Consider the following 7,105-nt stretch of genomic DNA (forward strand, 5'->3'; position numbering starts at 1 on the left):
AAGAATGTCACACTTTACAAAACCACAGGGCCCTTATTGCTATTGTGCAAGAGCGAGCAACAGTAAGCCCTGTGCGGGGGCTTGCGTTTGGCGAACCTACAACGGTTTGGAGCAACGTGAATCATCCTGCCCTCCCAAACAGACTAAGAGACTTGTCATGGATGGTGGCTCATGAAGTTCTCCCAGTCAGAGCCGTAATGCACCACCGAGGTATGTCGGCAACTTCGACGTGCCCTCGACCTGGCTGTGGCGCCCAGGAATCGGTGAGGCACCTTTTTTGTGAATGCAGTGCTGCCGAGGTCTTGTGGACAATGGCCGACCAACTAGGAAAGTTCCCGGACTTGCCAGCAGGGGAGGTCCCTGATGCACAGTACGTGCTTTACGGGGTGAGTCGTTCGATGAGGTCTCAGAACGACTTTGCCAGGGACTGGCTCACTCTCGCCGCCATCAAGGACGCCATCTGGACCTCCAGAAACCTGCTGGTATGGAGGTGCAGGCTGATCCCCCCCGCGGCTGTGCTACAAATGGCTGCGGATTCCATACAATCTGCGAGCGGCGGGGCTAGGACGCAGCAATAAAGAAGACTCGTCTGCACCCACCCAGAGGGGGGAACCGGAACTACACTGTGAGAGTCCCGGCAGCAACGGGAGCTACACTGTGGGAGTCCCGGCAGCAACGGCCTGGGTTGTGGAACCCAGACGGGAGAGGACCCACACAGAAGGGATAAGACCCACACAGAGGACTGTAAGAATACTGCTTGGGAGGGTGGGATGGCAGAGCTACGCCCTTGCACAATAGTATTGCCTTTTACACGCTGGTTAACTACTGTTAAAAGAAAATAACTCTGAAATTGTTTAATTGATGAATATGTTTGATGGCTGTTGAGATTGTCGTTTTTGTCTTTGCTGCTGTTGGTGTCGGTGGATTTGTTCAGACCAAGGACAATCAACTTTGGCCTGGACGGATCTATCGACTCTAACAAAGATGTTATACAATGAAGTTGTGAATATGCTTGATTGCTATGTTTTTCGAGAGGGGTTGTTCAAACCTCACATTGTGTTTGCTGTTAAAAACGTCATATTGGAATATAATATTGTGAATAGGCTTGATTGCTGTTGTGTTGGTCATAATTGTTTTCTGTTGTTGGTGTCGGGGGATTTGTTCTGGCCAATCAACTTTGGCCTGGACAAATCTATTGACACTAACAAAGATGTCATATAATGAAATTGTGAATATGCTTGATTGCTAATAGGATTTTCGAGAGGGGTTGTTCAAATCCTCACTTGTTTGCTGGTAATAACATCATATTGTAACATAATATTGTGAATGTGCTTGATTGCTGTTGTGATTGTCATGATTGTTTTTTTTGTTATTAGTGTCAATAAATTTGTTCAAACCAAAAAAAACAAAAATCACTAACAAAGATGTTACATAACGAAATTGTGAATATGCTTGATTGCTGTTAAGATTGTCGAGAAGCGTTTTTAAAACCTCACTTTGTTTGTTTGCTGTTATTAGTGTCAAAAAATTTGTTCAAACTACAAAAAATCACAACCCCAGACAAGCATGTAAAAACTGTAAAAATATATATCGTGTGACTTTTTTGGGACTTTATTTTGTTGTTGCTAAATTGTATTGTACTGCTTTTTACTGCACTGTGGTTACGATGCACTTCTTTCATTGCACTATTTTCATAACTTGGGTCATTCTCTAAGCACTACTTTGTAATTGGCAGTCTTTTACCTTTTTTTCTTCAGTCTTTATTGCATTTTTACCCTGGAATGCCATGCCTAATCTCGGTGCATGCAAGGTTTCACAACGTTGATATCTAGACAATAAAACCAATTCAATTCTCAGCCGCAGGACCCGCACTGCCCCTAGTCTGTTCTTTGGAAATCACTGATGTCGATGAAGCATTAACCAAGTGCACTCCTGTTTCCCTTTACATCCAATTTGAGTGTTACATGTTGGTTTCTAAAAATACATCACGAGGCTGCTCACTGACATGCACCAAAGGCAGGCATGAGGCAAGCAGGTCTGTGTTATGAACACAGCCTCATGCAGCCCCTCAAGTGGCATGCCACTCTCGTTTGCAAGCTTTCATGTCACTGAGGGCGCCTCCGCCAACTGAGGATTCTGAAAATGGAGTCTACATCAAGAGGCGAATTTAACAGCCTTCACTGGGGCGGAATTAGATTGAGCCATGCCTCTCCCGTTAGTAGTGTTGGGACGCGTTAAGAGTAAAATAGTTTAACTTCACTGCTGTTAAAATATGATGCGTTACTCTGCTACTTTCAGGTCTTAAATGACAACATCCTCTTATTGAAATCTGTCCCTGCAAAACAACTGTCATCGACAGCAATTTGTATGTACCTTCAAAGTACAGCCGATTAATGTTCTGGTGGCTCCGTCTCAAGCACATAATATGTCTCTCCAAAACCTATGTACTCGCATCCAAGCCGTACTCATAACTATAGAACAAAATACTGAAATCTGGGGTCCGTTTATATGAGCATATTTGGAGCATAATGGTAGGCAGCATGTCAGCTGGGGGGCGTGGCTTATACAGGAACAACAAACCAACTGGATCATTGTTGCAAACATGTGCACAGAATTTACAGTAAAAGTGTGCAGAATTTTTGTCATGTTATTTGTTAAATTATTTCTGCAATACACCGTTACTGGAGAAAAATAACATTTTGATTGAGACCTGGAAATGGGGATATGGGCATGGAGTGAGTTCGCAGTGTTTATTTGCAAGCCTTCAAAATTGCAAAAACCATCCAAAGAAATATGAAGACTTAACTGCTTCCACGGGTTGGTGTACACATTTTCTTTTCTTTTATCATGTGGCTATTTTAAAGCACTTTTAGGGGGTTCGGCTTCTGTACAATCATACACGGTAGTATAATTACCCTTTCAATGGAGTAATTATAACTAATTTTTTTTGTAACGTGCCGAACACTGGCAGTTAGTTTGTTTTTTTGTGTCCTTATCAAAACACAGCCTCAGTGCTCCCTAAAGCACACATGCCCTTTTAGCTTGCGACAATTTTTAGCTTTGTGTATACCTTCCATATGAAGCATTAGCATCATACACCAAAGGGCCTGTTCTCTCATATCTGGTTAAATCAGCTGTTTGAGTATGGGAACAACATTGCCTTCAAGCAAATTTGGGGTGTGCACACGTGAGTGTACAACACAAGAGAATATGTTGTCCTGTCCGTGTGCCCAAAGCAAAAAGACAATATTATGCCTTGTTTTTACGTCCTACAGATAAGAAAATAAACATTCGGGACTGGTATGGCACAAAAGTCCACTGTCGGATTTAGTCTTTCAGCGGTAACCACAATAGGCATGTGGTAATATTAAAAAAATACATGGGAATAGAATAAAAGCAGTACTATATACCACATGTGTTCTGCGAGAATCCTAAGAAAAGCACAAGAGAAAAATGGCAGCATCGTGTCGATATTCAGTTTTAAATATTTCGACTTGATGTCGCCAAAGCCAAGCGCCACTCGCAAAGCAGTGACTGTAGCTGTACTTGGTGACTATTGTTAATCAGAGAACATTGAGGAAACACATTCCGATGTGAGAGGTCTTCAAATAAAAGTCACCGAGTCGCGGTTTAATATATAAAAAACATAAAATTTAATACAGAGCAATTGGGTGTCTTTGCAGAGATTTAAAGAAGCTGTAGCCCCTTTCTATAATAGAAATGAAACCCAACAGTGAAGTTCCTATATCCAGGTCAACATTTTCATAAAAAAAATAAAATGCAGAAACACTTTCAATGTCAGGAACCAGAACAGATACAGGACCCAATCGCGTGACGTTCTCACACAAGCCTTTTATTTTACAGGAAATGGTGAGTCAGGCACACTAGGAAGCTGGCCTGGTGTGGAAGGACAGGAAGCCAGAGACCGACGAGACCAATTCCAAGTGCCCAAGTTAATATCGGACAGGGGGGCCGATACCGGAGAGGAAGGGACAGACAGGAATGACAACGAGTTAAGGATATCGATAATTAACAGGAGAAACTAGATGGGAATTAAACTGGAGAAAATAATAAACAGGACCAAAAATGGACGGAAACAAAACTGGAACCTGGAATTAAACAGGACAAAAATAAACGGGAACAATACCAGACTGAAGATATTAACAGGAAACCAGGACCGAGTCAGAACCCACGTCTTGTGGGGCAGAAGTTTGTTTGACGGGCTGACAAAACAGCAAATGAGCACTGAGCTTAATATAGAAAGAAAGCCAATATCTCGAGCCGCAGCTGGCACCACACGGGCGGGGCCAATTGGGCGCCATGGCAGCCATGACATTCAAATCAATAATACACATTTTTGTTTACGGTAAAGGCTGTTTTTGTCACTTTCCAGTCTGCATGAGTTTAGTAAACTGTAGTAGAAATTAATTTGGGTTTTTTTGTTTCAAAAAGCACAGTTGATAAACACAACAAGAGATTAAATCTCAGTCTAGGGGTGGGGAAAGAATGGAAAACCCCTCCGTGATCGTTGTATTGCCAAATCTGCCATAAAAGCGCTGCTGGAATGTACTGTATATGGTTTCGAAATGTTATATTTTTGTGGTTTTACCAGTATATTCATCTTGTTTTCTCAACTTTTGTGGTTGGTCCTTGGGTAAGACCAGTTTTGAACCACTGGATTTAAGGGTTCTAAAGGGCTGTTATTCCTGCTAGCTGCTAGCCTTGTGTTTTTTTCATTTTTTTTTCTTATGGAGCTAAAAAAAAAAAAAACTTGTATGGCAAAGCTACCGAACAAGTTGTTGTCAAAATTCTGCTGCTTTTTGGGACCCTGGCTGTCATTGGAGAGTGTACGTTTTTACTCGTGTTTGGACATTCATGCATCGACGGGATTACATAGACTACATAGGACAGCTATAACGTTGCTAGGTCGTACACTAAATATTTGGTCACATAAAAACAATTACCACAATATTTGTATCATTACCATATGATCATGTGGGCAGCCTATTCTCACCCAACGGAACTGATAAAAGTGTCCAGTTAGTGAGTCACACACAGGTCAACTGAGTGCTCGGAAAACGAGCAGACAGACGGACAGAAAAAAATGTGAGTACAGATGCATGATAGAGGTGTTTTGATGGAAAGTAATTGACGTAACATGATTGACAGTGTGATGGGTCGGGTTGGAATTGACATGGTAAGGTAGTGATAGACAAACTTAAGTCACAAATATAATGCCAGAGAGACAGACAGACACGAAAATAATAGATATTATTACCGACAGATAGGCAAACAGATAAAGAGATGCGACAATCGATAGACTGACATGATGGGTGGGAAGGTATAGGTAGGTAGATTAAAAAAACTAAATAAAAGAATGCAGGCTTAAATGGACACAAGCCAGTGTCCTACTTGTGTCGATCCCAAGCCTGGAGATATGCAGAAGGTATAAAAAGAAAAAAAAAAGCCATCGGGTGCGCCGCCTCAAGAGTTCTTACTGCCCACCCTGGTATGTACGCCTAGATCTGTGCCTTTTTTGACTTTCTGTTTGATTCTTGCACACTGTTTTGCTTTTGCAATTATTATTTCAATTTTAATCAAGGTCTTGCTTACCAACCCCCTGGATGACTTTTGCAGAGAACTTCCTGGAGAGAATGCCACAATGCTAAACAGAAGACGTTTTTGTGCCCAAGTTTAAGTTTTGTTCCCCTTCTATTTATCATTGAACGGCTTCACTGCAACACTTGTTGACAACTTCATTACGTCATCTTACGGCCATGCTTGGCAACCCAAACTGATTTTTATACAAGGACATGTCATGTTTGCATTCAATAAACTCAATTGCTTTCTCTGGGAAGACTTACGACCTTCCAATTACTTAAGCAAATGTCATCTGGACTATAAATAATTTGTTCATACCTCATAAGGTTGTAATGAGTGAAATGTTGGAACATCAGCAAAAGCACAAAGACGACGACCTTCAGAAGCATTAAATGTCTCTTTGTTCTTTTGTGATCCATTTCTCACTTTAAATAACACCAGACTTAATCTTAATAGCATAATTGTTGTATAAACTGATTTTCTTTGCAGACTTTAACACATTCAGGCACATTTTCTGAAAAGAACGTAGATAGAATTGGTCAAATCTAGCTTATGTTTATGTACAAAACACTTAATGGCACTGAGCTGCTCACTGAGCGTACCACCACCCACACTCTGAATTTAAGTTTTAATAACCTCCAAAGATTTTCTTGTGGGGTTGTTTATTTGTTCCCAACGCAGCATTTAGGTAGATATCCATACCTTAAGTGAGGCTACAAAAAGCCAATTTGGGTACACAGAGGTCCCCTCTAGTTCTACACCCTTTTTAGCCCGATGGTAACCTATTACTCGCAATGTTATGACTGTATTCTATTACCTTGTGCTGTTTGTTGCATATCACAGACAGACTTTATTTTCAATTCCAATAAAATAATAAATCATCGTCAATCCAGAAGAAGGGTATTTTTGCAAGCTATCTCCTATCTAAAGTGTGATAATGCAATATTATTTGTTAAACAAACAATCCAGGTAGAAGGTTTTGGCCTGACACAAGCAATTTGCTTTCACTTTGGAGAAATATGAATGTGTTTTCATTTTTGTCTGACATTCATTGGACCAACCAAGTACCTAAATTGCCAAGAATTAGAGCTGCTATTTAAAGTCTTACAATCAACAGAGTAACTGAATACTATGTTAAGTTATAGTGCTTTTTACTTTACTGTGGCAGGACTCTCTTCCAGGCGGGCACTGCAAATTAATATTAGTTCTTAACTGTCCTATACCTGCATGTGTAAAACTAATAATTGTATTTATTAATGCTCTTTCCTTGTGGTGCATCCATGCCAACAAGGATTCTTAGGATGTGAATGAATGTTTTGATGTTCCCAGCCAGGACTGAGATGAAAATGTGACCTGAAAAGGACTGAGCGCAGGAAACGTCGCACCAATCTGACTTGGAAGTATTTTGGTTGCTGCAAATGTGCTCTGACAAAGTTTCAGGCTGCGCTCTCTCTTGAAACCATCAGAATTCACTAGGGTTATGGATTTATGAAAAAAAAGAAAG

The sequence above is a fragment of the Urocampus carinirostris genome, chromosome 3, assembly GCF_059441175.1.
Source record: "Urocampus carinirostris isolate Australia breed hairy pipefish chromosome 3, RoL_Ucar_1.0, whole genome shotgun sequence".
NCBI lineage: Eukaryota > Metazoa > Chordata > Actinopteri > Syngnathiformes > Syngnathidae > Urocampus > Urocampus carinirostris.